Source organism: Rhinolophus ferrumequinum, chromosome X (assembly GCF_004115265.2).
Source record: "Rhinolophus ferrumequinum isolate MPI-CBG mRhiFer1 chromosome X, mRhiFer1_v1.p, whole genome shotgun sequence".
Classification (NCBI taxonomy): domain Eukaryota; kingdom Metazoa; phylum Chordata; class Mammalia; order Chiroptera; family Rhinolophidae; genus Rhinolophus; species Rhinolophus ferrumequinum.
Window position 1 is genome coordinate 112,398,222 of NC_046284.1, and position 13,464 is coordinate 112,411,685.

At 42.9% G+C, this 13,464-nt stretch overlaps 1 protein-coding gene across 1 annotated transcript in view; it reads right to left on the reverse strand.

The window, feature by feature from the left end:
• Positions 1–12,869, reverse strand: part of PPEF1 (protein phosphatase with EF-hand domain 1) — an 84,624-nt gene extending 71,755 nt beyond the window's left edge. The window contains exon 1 of the mRNA XM_033111042.1: positions 12,713–12,869. The gene's annotated coding sequence lies outside the window, so the exon portion shown is untranslated. The remainder of the gene's footprint in view (positions 1–12,712) is intronic.
• Between the last annotated feature and the right edge of the window lie 595 nt (positions 12,870–13,464).

The following is a 13,464-nucleotide window of genomic DNA, read 5'->3' on the forward strand; positions in this document are numbered from 1 at the left end:
ATGGAGCAGCTATCGACTGCTTTTCTGCTTCACATAAATTATATTTTCCTCATGTCTCGGTCAGATAGAGGAATGTAGAAAATACAGCATTAAAAATGAAAAGGAAAATGGACACGTAAGAGCGTACAATTTTCTAACTGACATCATTTAACTGTTCGGGTTTTCAACTCAAAATAATGAAATCTATCCGGGTTTTGAAAAACACAAATGGAGACTGACTATGAGACAAAAACAACATATTTAGACAACTATGCCAAAATTCAAATTAAAGTGAGTCCTTTGACAATATTTCCCAAGATCAGTTGGGGCACTTGTTTTGAAGGAGGAAGGCCTAGAGCATCAAAAGGCATCAAAATCCGCGGGAGTGCCCTTTTTAAAAAAGCACTCCAGGTGTTTTTGAGACCCCCCTCCAAAACTACCCTCTGCTAGCTCACCAAGCCTTCCGATGAGCTAGATGAAACTGCTAAACTGATCTACCACAATCACACCCAGGGAGCTCTCAACAAAATTTCTTTCCTCATCGCTTTTTTGGGTGATGTTCCTGAAGGGCACCAAAAATTTTGCCTTTGGGGATATTGACTGTTAAGCTGACTACTAAGAAATAAAAGACTCAGAATTTTTTGACCCTCCCCTCTTTCTGGCCTAAGAGATTGAGATAGAAAAAAACCTGCTTCAGGAAGGAAACCTTAGCATAATAACCTTAGTATTAGGAAGATTCCAAGCAGAAGCCTGTTTACCAGACCCCTCCTGTGCCCCATTGTTTCTAGGTTGCCTAGCAAAAATTTACCTACCCTGTGTTTTCCGCTCTTCCTCAACTACCTGTAAATTGCCTACTTCCTTTGAAATCTCAAATCCCCCACCCCCGCCCCTTCCTCCTTTGTCCAAAATGACAAACATACTCAATTTTACCTCACTGTCTTTGGAATTTTCATGCTTATGTGAATTACCCCACAGGCATGTATTAAAATTTGACTTTTCCTGTTAATCTGTCTTTGTTAATTATTAGCCCAGCTAGAAGGATCTAGAAGGTGGGAGTAAAAGTATTGTTTATACCCCCACATTTCCTTTCTTTTGTGATGCTCCAAACCAGCCTGATCTAATATAGTTGCATTTCTTCATAGGAACAAAGTCAGAGAACAACTGCCCTGTGACCCTACCGGGCATGTCTATTTTTCCATTAGCACTACACTAAAAGCTTCAAAATTTCAACTCATCTAAAGAAAGGGGAAAACTAAATGGGCAAAATATTATGGAACTATTTTTAAAACAATAATAACCTTAATAAGCAGATATTCTGATCATAGAGCTAAGCGTAATTCTTTTGTGTGTTGAATTAATTAACCCTCCTAAACTTTGGGTTGTCAATTTGGTAGGCATTTCTTACATACCTTTCTTATCTACATCTTGCATAAAAAAATGTTATAAGGTCAGCTCCAAGGGCAAAACAAACCCTCGTGGCATTTCACTCCAAACCATTCTCCAGGGTTAGCACAGATCCATTACCTTCATACCCTCTCAGCATATTCGTGCAGGTAGGTGGTAAATTCACCCATCATAAATATCTTATTTATCTATGAGATGTCCTCAGAAATTTTTCTAAATATTTTATTTTATTTTTAAAGATTTTATTGGGGAAGGGGAACAGGACTTTATTGGGAAACAGTGTGTACTTCCAGGACTTTTTTCCAAGTTAAGTTGTTGTCCTTTCAATCTTAGTTGTGGAGAATGCTGTTCGAACCGGCAACCCTGTGGTTGAGAGGAAGCGCTCCAACCAACTGGGCCATCCGGGAGCTCAGCGGCAGCTCAGCTCAAGGTGCCCTGTTCAATCTTAGTTGCAGGGGGCGGAGCCCACCCTCCCTTGGGGGACTTGAGGAGTTGAACCTGCAACCTTGTGGTTGAGAGCCCAATGGGCCATGTGGGAATCGAACCGGCAGCCTTCAAAGTTAGGAGCATGGAGCTCCAACCCCCTGAGCCACCAGGCCGGCCCGCTAAATATTTCAATTAAATTCAGATATATACTTTGACACCCTGACATTCCAGGCTATCCCAGCAGCAGAAGAAGAAAAAGAAGAAAGGAGGGAAGAGAAGGAGGAAGAGAGGAAGAAAGGAAGGAAATCAGTTTGGCTTTTTAGTAACAGAATTGTACAAGTTTAAAGGTGAGAGAGACCTTTAAAATTACCTAGAATTTATACAAAGTGCAAGGGAGTCAAGCAACTTGCCTAATGTAATGTAGACAAATTGGTTGTCAAACTTTGTTGCATATTAGCATCAACTGGGGAGCTTTTAAAACTCCCAATGCTCAGACAGCACCTCATTAAATCAGAATCTCTGGGGTCCCCTCCCCAGAGATCCTGATGTAATTGGTATTTGGTGGGGTTGGGCATCAGAATTTTTTAAACTCCCTAGATGATTCTAATATGCTGCAAAGTTTGACAATCTTTAATAGAGATGTTTTAGCGAACCCATGATGACGACACCAAGTGAGCATCACATTTTCCTCTAAATGCTTTGACTCCATCTGTTTGGAGCAAAATTTTTCCCCAGGTTATGTCAGGCTTATAAGGCTGTGGCTTCTGGCATCTACTCTTTTCTCATCCTTGAAATTGAGACAGGTTAGTTAGCATGTCCTTAGGTAGACAGGGAGGTCCCTGGTGGAATAAACAAAAGAGGGCCATATACTAAAACTCCAAATTTTGAAATCACTCCTTCACTCCAGGACATAATGTAACAAGGCCTTGAGGTTAATCATAAAATTCACTTCGGCCTGACAAATGGAGCAGATCTGATAGATAAGAGTGAGTTACTTTGCTAATTCCTTTAGGATGGGCAAGCAGAACAAACCTGGTAGGCCAATTTCATTAGAAGGAGCCAGCTCCCTTCTTCAAACAGTTCCCTTCTCCAAACAGCTCCCCTTCCCCAAACAGGCAAGGGAAGGTATAAAAGTAAGAGCTTTTGCCTCAGTCACGGGCACCCCCATTCGGGACCCCCTCCCGCTCCGGAGCTGTGACCCTTTGCTCTCAATAAACTGTCCTCTTTTTAAAACTTTTTGCCTCTCCTGGTCCGTGTTTCCATTCTTCAGTCTCACGAGACACAATCTCGGCACTCACTCACTCACTCCAAAGTCCCCTACATCATTTGGGGACTCACAGAGACATATTCCTCCTTCATTTGGGGGCTCGTCCGGGATTGAAGGAGAGGTAAATATTATCTGTGCTTTTCTACTTGCCCACCTTATGGGCCTTCATAATTTTTGTCTCTTTCTCCTGTCACACAAACAGTAGGCCTCCGTCAGCCATTTAAATGTGAAAAGCACAGCTGCTAGTCTCAAGACTCAGAGGGCAGGTCTTGCAGAAGGGCTCTGGTTGATCCCCTCCGGCACTGAGCTGGAGGAATGTCAGCCACAGTCCAACTGCCTTCTCTCTTGGGTGCAGTGAAGCCCAAAGATGGCGCACGGTTGAGGTGAATGGCCCTTGGCAGCAATTGCAGATCCTGATCATGGCAACTCTATGGTGGGTCCCAAAGGTCCCTCTGGTCCCTTCCCAGCCCGAGTGCCCATGAGGGTGCCAGCAGGATGACTCCTTTGTCTCTGCCGTTCTTTCATCTGTCACAGAGGTTTAGCCTAAATACTCATTGGAAGATGGGGAGACTTGGACTTCTGAGGGAAGTATTAGTTACAATACTATGATACAACTAGACCTGTTTTGCAGACAGGAGGGCAAATGGTCAGAAGTTCCATGTGTTTTGGCTTTTTTCGCCCTGAGCGACAACCCAGATCTGTAAGAAATGTAGAGTTGACCCGGCTCTTTTGGCTGTGATCTCATGCTTCCCTCCTCCTAAAGAGACCCCTTCTAAGGGGACTCCTCCTAAGAGGACTCCTCCTAGGTAGACTCCTTCTAAGGAGACTCTCCCTAAGGAGACCCCTCTTAAAGGGACTCCTCCAAAGGAACCTCCAGCAGGATCTTCCTCTCCTGAGTAGGGGGTCAACACACACCCATCTCCTAATCCACCTATAAACAGAAATGCCTGAGGCTGAGGCAACTGAAGGAAAAAAGTGGCACTTTTAAAAACCAAGCAGCTGGGGCCGGCCCGGTGGCTCAGGCGGTTGGAGCTCCATGCTCCTAACTTCGAAGGCTGCCGGTTCGATTCCCACATGGGCCAGTGGGCTCTCAACCACAAGGTTGCCAATTCAATTCCTCGAGTCCCGCAAGGGATGGTGGGCTGCACCCCCTACAACTAGCAACGGCAACTGGACCTGGAGCTGACCTGCACCCTCCACAACTAAGATTGAAAGGACAACAACTTGACTTGGAAAAAAGTCCTGGAAGTACACACTGTTCCCCAATAAAGTCCTGTTCCCCTTCCCCAGTAAAAAAACAACAAACAACAAACCAAGCAGCTAATTCTTAAGCCAGATCTCTTACTCTGCTGCTCTAAGCCCTGCAGGGACCACCACAGTGGGATTCATTATAAGGGAAATCACCTTTAGATTGGAGTCCCAGAGTACTAAAGTCATGTTATCTCTGTTACAGAATTTGTCAAGAAAATAGCTTAGATTAAATATCTAGGTATGTCAAAATCACAAAATGCTGAGGTGTTAATTATTAGGTAAGTCTAAATTCATCTATTTCTAACTTCTTGTCACAAGAATGTTAAGAGAGAAATTAAGATCTGTTAATAAATATATCTTATATTTCATTACAAAAGCCTATGCTTTTAAAGGTTGCCAAATATATTCCTGGATTTGCCAGTGGAAGTCTCATTGCTTGCTTTTAGTTGTCAGTAAAAATTAAGGTTCTGAAGGTTATGGATTCTAACATGGAACAAAATGGTGTCTGTTTTCCAGGATGGTATAAGGTATGGAAATACGTTTTTGACAATACTGAAAGAAAACAGTTTGTCCTAAAGATGGTTATTTCTGAATGAATGAAAAGAGACAAACTAAGAGGGACTGGGAAAGTTGTAGAAGGTTTGTGAGAAGTTTTGAGAATTTTATATATGGTTAAGCTAAATACAATTAACTAAATAAATTTAAATCTCAAAAGTAAGCTGGTACAAAATAAAAGTTTTCTCTCTCTACTAAGATAAAGTTTGTTAGACTATTGGTCTGCTACTGGCAGTATGAAAAAGTTTTCTACCTAAAAAAAACGAAGATTATATATATCACCAAAATAATTTTCTATGTTTCATATTTTCGCAATCAGGTCCTTGGTTACTCAAAAACTAAATCTAAACACTAAGTTTTACTAATAGTTAAGTAAACTTTTACACTGTAGAACTGCTAGAGTTCATGTGCTTTCCTCGGTATGAGCTATAGGCCAAAATAAGGAAGCTTAGCCTAATATTTTCCCCTAACTGGCAGGGAACTCTAATGGTTCTTACCCACTGTTACATCCCTGATTAAGAGGCTCAGATCCTAGAGAAGGCCAGGCATTTGTTTAACTGTCTTTAACAACCAGGACAGAAAAACGAGGAATAAAGGAACAGTGAGACCAGAGCATAAGACCAGAGACAGGCCAGACTTTTGGCCACAGTTATAGACAACCCAGGACTGAAGCCACCTCAAGACACCCCAAAAAGCCCAGAGAGAAAGCACTGGATAAAAGAGCTTGCTTTGGATGTGGAAGCCCAGACCACTGGAAAGAGTGTCCTCGTCCTCCAAAACAGCAGTGCCCCCTGTACAGACTAAAGGGGGCACTACAGGAGAGAGTACCCCTTGTTCTGAAGGGAGCAAGGATCAACTCCCTCCCAAAAAATGGCTGTCATCACTGTTGGGCCTTAAGTTCCTGGTGGCTCCCAAGCTATTCTCATCACAGGAGGTAAAACTGCGGGTGACCCTGACGTGGCAGGTAAGCCTATTAATTTCCTAATTGATATAGAAGCCATTTATTCTGGCTCAACTACTTAACTCTGGACCTTTCTCCTCTGAGAACTGGTTGGTTGTAAAGATAAAGACAGCCCCCAGATTTGGGCTCATTTTACTCAGCCTGTTTCTTATCATTGGTCTATACCTTAAAGAAAATGTAAAATAAACAAATTAAACCTAAAAAGGGCTCTAGAACTATTTAAGTAAGGAACTAGACCTCGTAGCACGCGGCTGGCCAGCTTGCCTTCGGGCCATAGCTACAGCTGCCCTCCTAGTTCCCAAAGCCACCAAGCTCACAGTGGGACAAGACTTAACCGTTTTTCGCCCCACACCACATTCAAGGGCTTTTAGACGCTAATAAGAATCAGAGGCTCACTGATAGCCGCCTCCTGCGGCATCAGGCCCTCTTGTTAAAAGGTCCTGTAATCCAAATACGGACTTGCTCCATCCTTAATCGTGCCATGTTCCTGCCAGAGACAGAAAAAGAATTAACTGCCAATAAGTTTTAATACAGACATATGCTGCCAGAACATATTTACAAGAAACACCCCTAAACAACCTAGATTGGACGCTCCTCACTGATGAGAGCTCTTTTATAAAAAATAACATACAGAAGGTTAGATATACTGTAGTTACTCTACATAATATCTTAAAAAAATACAAACCTTCCCTCTGTAGCCAGCACACAACTAGCTGAGCTAATGGCTCTCACCCAAATACTAGAAAGTTTCACTGGCAGCTCCAACCAGTGCTTTAATCTCCCTCACAGGCTATCCATGCCATGAGACAAGAGTTAGGACAGGTCAGAGAAACAGTTCTCAAACAGAGCTGCCATAGATTATCTACTTCTCAAACACAATCAAGGATATAAAAAGTTTAAAGGGTTATGCTCTTCCAATCTCTCTGATAATTCACAATTAAACATAAAGTTCAACAAATTCATAATATAGTTTCCAATATTAAATTAAAAACAATATTCTTACCAGCTTAGATTTTTTCTTCCTTACTTCCTAGCTTCCCAGTTTAGCGGGACTTACGGAAACTTTTCTCATTTCTCTTTGATCCGTTATCATAGGTATTACCTCATGCTGTTGCCTCCAATGCGTCTCAGCTCACAGACTACCCACCGGTTGGCTATGATGGCCTACAGGACAACGACATCCTCATCTGGACTTGATCATCCACCGGGGACCCTTAGCTGGGCCTCTGCACAAGCCCTAGCGGCCGGTCTCCCCTACTACGCCCCTCCTCAGCCTGAAGTAGCCAGAGCAGTCGCCCCTACTCCCTAACAGCATTTAGGGTTACATCTTCAGAGGGGGGATTGAGATAGGTTAGTTAGTATGATTGCTAGGTAGACGGGGGGGGGGGGGGGGTCCCTCGTGGAATAAACAAAGGCAGCCATATCCTAAAACTCCAGGTTTTGAAATCACCCCTTTGCTCCAGGACATAATGTAACAAGGCCTTGAGGTAAATCATAAAATTCCTTTTGGCCTGAAAAATGGAGCTGATCTGATAGATAAGAGTGGGTTCCTTTGCTAATTCCTTCAGGATGGGCAAGCAGAACAAAGCTGGTAGACGAATTTCATTAGAAGGCGCCAGCTCCCTTCTTCAAACAGCTCCCCTTCCCCAAGCAGGCAAGGGAAGGTATAAAAGTAAGAGCTTTTGCCTCAGTCATGGGGCACCCCCATTCGGGACCCCCTCTCGCTCGGGAGCTTGGACACTTTGTTTTCAATAAACTGTCCTCTTTTTAAAACTCTTTGCCTCTCCTGGGTCTGTGTTTCCATTCTTCAGTCTCACAGTCTCACGAGACACAATCCCGGCACTCACTCACTCACTGCAAAGTCCCCTACATCATTTGGGACTCACAGAGACATATTCCTCCTTCAAAATTGGGGCAAAACAAAAATTGGGGCACCATTTATATATCGCCTGCCCTCTCTCCATACTCAGACACTTCTCCAAGGGTATCACCAGTGCCTATGAGAACACCTCAGCTGGGGCTTCATCAGCCTCTGAAGTACTTCATCTGGATCTGCTGGCCTCCTCCCAGTGCCTAGATTCCTGGTCTCCAACATGAGTCTCTCAAGACTTACCAGAGGAGATTATTCAAAAATGCAGACTCCCAGGCTCTACTGCCAGTACTGGATTGGGGAGGGGGGAATCTGCAATTGAAATCCACCCTTCAGGGGACTTGGAGAAACACTGCTCTGGATATCTTCCTTGGGCCTCACTTCCGTATTTATGCTTTTTTTTTCCTACCCCTTTGTATGAATACGTAAGAGTTGGGCATTGAGGAGGCAACAAACTGGTTCAACAATAGTGTAAGGGAGAAATTCGGAAATCAATACGTAATTAGACTTAGTGTGCAGTTGGACTCATCGCATAGCCCCTATCTAGCCATTTGTAGTCAGACCTAGCTAGTTTGCAGTTAGATCTGCCCTGATATTCAGCTGTTTCCTCTTTGTTTCTCCCCTCACTGATTAACGAAAGAACTCTGTTTTTGTTCCCTTTCTCAAGGCTACCCATACCTCGTTAATCCATTTAATCAACAGAATCCTAACCTGAAAAGGGCAATTTCTTAATCCTCAGGCCCCTGGACACTGGAATCCGATTTGAAAGCCCCAGGCCGCGCTGGCCAGTCCCAGCCCGGAGTCCAGGAGTCCAGAGATAACATCATCTTAAACCTGACCAGACCCCAGGAAGGATGTCCGCCCTCGGACCTGCCTGACCGACTCCCGCTTTCCTTTGTTCTTCTTGTGTCCCTATAAGACCTTCTGCCCTGTCTAGGAACGGGAAGGTGGCCTTTGGGCAGGAGTCGCCATCCTCCCAGATGCCGGCATTCAAAAGAAACCTGCTTTCCTTCCCACCAACCTGTCTCTCGATTTTTAACTTTTGCCAAGAGGCAGGACCTTAGCACGGTATCAATAGGAAGTGATATATATCAATCTCAATTTTTTCCCCCAGAAAAATCCATAAATAAAGCAATATCTTTCCAAAGGCATTTGGTTCTCAGCTACCCCTCAGTTAATTCATTACACAACAAATAAAAGTCCATGTATAAGATTCACTAGGAAGCAAAAAGCAGCAGACGACAGTGTATGTGTGCTACACTGTAAGCTCCCTGGAGATCTTTCTTTCTAAACACTCCTTGAGTCTCTGGCACCTACGCAATGCCTTTCACACAGCAGGTGTTTGATAAATGCTAAATGAATGAAGGGATGGATGTTTCTAAACCAGAGTCCTTTAAAAATTAATAACTAAAAATCATTATTAGTCTATCATTTTGTGCACAGATGCAGGCTATTTGATTATAAACCTTTTATTAAACCACAAAATGAGTAGCACTTATACATCCATTTTTAAAGAAAATCTTAAAATCATGCTGGAAAGAAATGAGAATTGTTCTAGTGTTCTTTGGTTTTCAGAAAAAATAATTTGCTATTAGAATTTTTACATTGTTAAATAATAATAATTAAGCAAGTTATTTCTAAACTGTTTTTCTCCCTCAGGTAACACGTTTTAAAAAAAGGAAAAAAGAGTGTCAACATATTTTAATTCTCGCCAAAACAAAAGCTGGTTAAGGTCAGGTGCTGCTTAACTACTCCCACACACTGCCCAACCTAGACTGTAATCACCCATTTAAAGGCAGAGGGGGAAGCAAGTTTTTAAACAGTGTATGTGCCTTTGAGGATATCTTTGGCTGGCTGCAAAACTGATGAACATGATTTGGGGATTTTCCATCATTTGGGAAAACCTAAGTTTCTTCCATTTCCTGCCCTCTGTCAGCATTAGAAAAGCATTTAGTGTGCTAAAGAAGTCTCTGAAGAAATGGTTCCCTGGGGCCTGAAGGGAGCGGTCAGGCTCAAGAGGTGAGGAGCTTCTGCAGCATTCACAAACACCCAAGGATGCCACCGTCAGTGCCACGAACCACTGAAAAGGTGGTTCTTGTCAATAAAAGCTTGAAACTTGCCCAGAGCTGCTGCCCCTACCAACATATACATATGTATATATTGAGGATGGTTTCAAAGCATAAACATAAAATAGTGACTCAGGCCTGGCACTCATAATTTGCAAAAGGAAAGGTTTCTAAGGCTTCTGCTAAAAGGTTTTCAGTGTGTGTGTGTGTGTGTGTGTGTGTGTGTGTGTGTGTGTGTGGTGAGGGGGGCAGAACTGGAGGGTGTTGTTGTTTTCATCCTAACCACTTCATTTCCCAAGGTGCAAATACAAGCAAAGAACAAAAGATAGTCCTTGGAGCCAAGCTAACCTCGGCGACCAAACACCCCCCAAGTGCAGCCCAGTCCAGTCTCCCCAAGTTGTTCTTATTCAGTCTATATTTTATTTCAAAGTGCATCTCTACTGCACTCCCACACCTTGGCTCAGCCACCTTGACCTTGATTCTACCTCTGGCATTCTAGATGTGAATTGGGTGGTTTCCCATGCTAGAAATTCAGCTTTTCCTAGAGAAAATTCAGCTTTTGTGAGACATTCTTACTCTAGCTCTGGCCCTAAGGACCCCAAATCTAGCACCCATAGTCAATCAACTACCACCACTGCCCCCAAAGTGGGAATTAGGTAGGAAGGTCTGATCCTGCTCCCTTGGGCTGCGTAGACACGAGCAAGGAGGACAGATACCTTTCAGGCTCACACTGCTGCATTACCTGTGGTATTCTTCAAAACAGGGATTCCATAGCCTGATATCTGTGGCCTAAATATAACTAAGGGGCATAGAGTGAGGTAGAGGAGTCCAGGGCAGACCACGCTAGAGAGGCTCTTTCCACTACCACCATTCCAGTAAAATACTGTAGCATTTGCTTATGTCTGTGGTCCTAAACGAACAAGGGGAGATCTGTAACACTGAGCTGGTAATTCTTTCTGGGTCTCATTAGATGAAAAGATAGGAAAAGGGAGGAAACTGACCACCAGAAGGTGTCTGAGGGTATCTGTTGTTGTATCAGACAGGATTGTAATCAGGAGGCAGCATGGCCTGGTGCCAGGTTTTCCAAAGTGTGTTTATGGAAGAGTAGTTGTATGTGGTTTATAATTCTCGGAATAAGGCAAGAAAGGTCCCATCATCAAATAAGTTTAGGAGAAGTAGGATTATACAAGATTCTTTACTGCAGGACTCCTCTGAGCCTGCAATACACTGTGAATCTCTACGAAAGAGCTATAGTGTCCACTGTTTCCCAAACAGCCCAGCAGGGGACCCTTTTGAGGGAAAGCATCTCAAAAACAGCTATTGTCTTAACTGCCTAACGCTGGCCCAGTGGAGTCTGGGGTTCAAAAGTCAGACAAGCCAGTTGAAATGCTGCTCAGCTAGTTACTAATTCCTCTGTACCTCGGTTTTCTCATAAGGAATTATGGATAATAACGCATATCTTACAGACTTGTACTGAGGAATAATGAGGAGCTCAGCGGTGGAAAAAGCCACCTTGAACAAAGAGTAATTCTTCTTAGCTGATGACGTAGGAGGGGCTGTGCATGGGTGGGTACCCCTGTGGCAGAAGTTCTGACACGAAACTTGTGTTTACTCCAATTTTCCTTCCGAATGCACTGTCTGGGACCTTCCAGACACTACATCCTTTGGGTGTCTACAGGCTGTGGGGTAATTGTAGGTCCACAAGAAATGGGCTCTTTCCCCTGAGAGCACTAAGATCTGAAAGACTACTACCATGTTTCCCCGAAAATGAGACTTAACCAGACCATCAGCTCAAATGCATCTTTTGGAGCAAAAATTAATATAAGACCCGGTCTTATTGTAATATAAGACCCGGTCTTTAATATAATATAATATAATGTAATATAATATAAGACCAGGTCTTGTATAATATAATATAATACAATACAATATAATATAATAAATACCAGGTATAATATAATATAGTATAATGTAATATAATATAATACCGGGTCTTATATAATATATATAATATAATATAATACCAGGTCTTTAATATAATATAATATAATACCAGGTCTTACATTAAATTTTGCTCCAAAAGACGCGTTAGAGCTGATGGTATGGCTAGGTCTTATTTTCGGGGAAACACAGTATACCAGTAATAATAATAGCGAAAATCACCATTACTTACGTTTTAAGGGACTACTATTTACCCAGCACAGTGCATGCTTTCTATTTGTGTTATTCCACTTAATCTTCACAGCAGCCTTCAAAGTGGTATCATCACTCCCATATTACAGATCAAGAAACTGAGACTCAGAAATAAAATACCGTACTCCGTGGCGCAGCTGATTAGTGGCAGAACCGAAGACCCACTCTGTTTAATCATTAAAGAACAAGAAGGTCTGTCTGCTAAAAGGTTAGCTGTGCGTTGGTTTCAGGATCCAATCTGGTCAATGTGTGTAAGCACTAAATCACTAAAGAGAATTCTTGAACATTGCAGGGAGTTGTTTCCCTTTCTTAGATAGATGGAAACCCTGTGATCCTCTGCAATAGATCACAAGAGGCCAAGGGAGCTAACGGAAGATTTCTGAACATGAAGTTGTACAGCAAGGTTTGGGGAAGACCCCATAAAGGGCCTAGAAGAGTTTCTCAAAGTATCTCTTCCCTCATTTTGTAGCTCTCACCAAAGTGCCTACAGAGTTTTTCCAAATATCACCTTCATTTTAAACAGACCACAACCCTTCAGGTTGCAAAGTCATCTGTACACCTTAAGATGATGGTAAGTGATCTGCAATCAGCATCTTTCAGAAAAATCATTCCAAGAAATTGCAAAGCAATAAAACAAACTCCAAAGAGTGCACATTTCCTGTTCTGTTGCTACACAATATATGTTTTATAATGTAGACTTCTGCTTCCCCAAAATACCTAAGAACAAATAAACATATTACCTGTTTCTTTTGCTCAGCCAGTGCAGAGATTTTCCTCACCCCAGATGTTTTAAGAGAAATGAAAACGAGAAAAAACCTCTATGAGGAATGCAAAGGTCTGAAAGAGGTAGAATTCCAGCTCTCTCTGGAGCACCCCCCTCCATATACACACTCACTCCACACATCTTGCATCTCTGCAGCTCCCTGCAGGGCGAGGTTCAGCTTAAATAAATCAAGAAATAAACACAGCAAAAGAAATAATTTGCACGCAAAGAAATAATTTGAACAGGCCACGGCTGCTTTGCCTTTCAGCCTGGAAGGCAAGCCCAGAGCCACAGATCTGGGAGAGGCTGAGCTGGCAGGGGCGGGGGAGGGGGGCGGAGTGGGGGTTCTGCCCCAACCCTGCCCTGTTCCGGGCTAAGAGATAAAGGGATGTGCTCAAGTAATGGGCTGCGGTCACATGACTGCTTCCAAGGGAACCAGGCTCTGTACAGGCTGGACCAGGCCACTGTTTGCATAAATAATCTGCATCAGTACAAAGTAGAACAGAATTTTGATAAAGATGGGCAGAAAAGCATTCAATGGCTGACTCTTTAGGTCAACCAAGGATGATTTTTAGGAAACATTATAGTAACCTGGGTACAATTAAGAGAAGGAAGTAGAACACTAAACATTCCTCCCTAGGACTTGAAAAGGCTTGGGTTTAAGGGAGCAGCCACTGGGTGCTGGGCTACAGATTTATTTATATGACATTTTTATTCCTCTAGCTATTC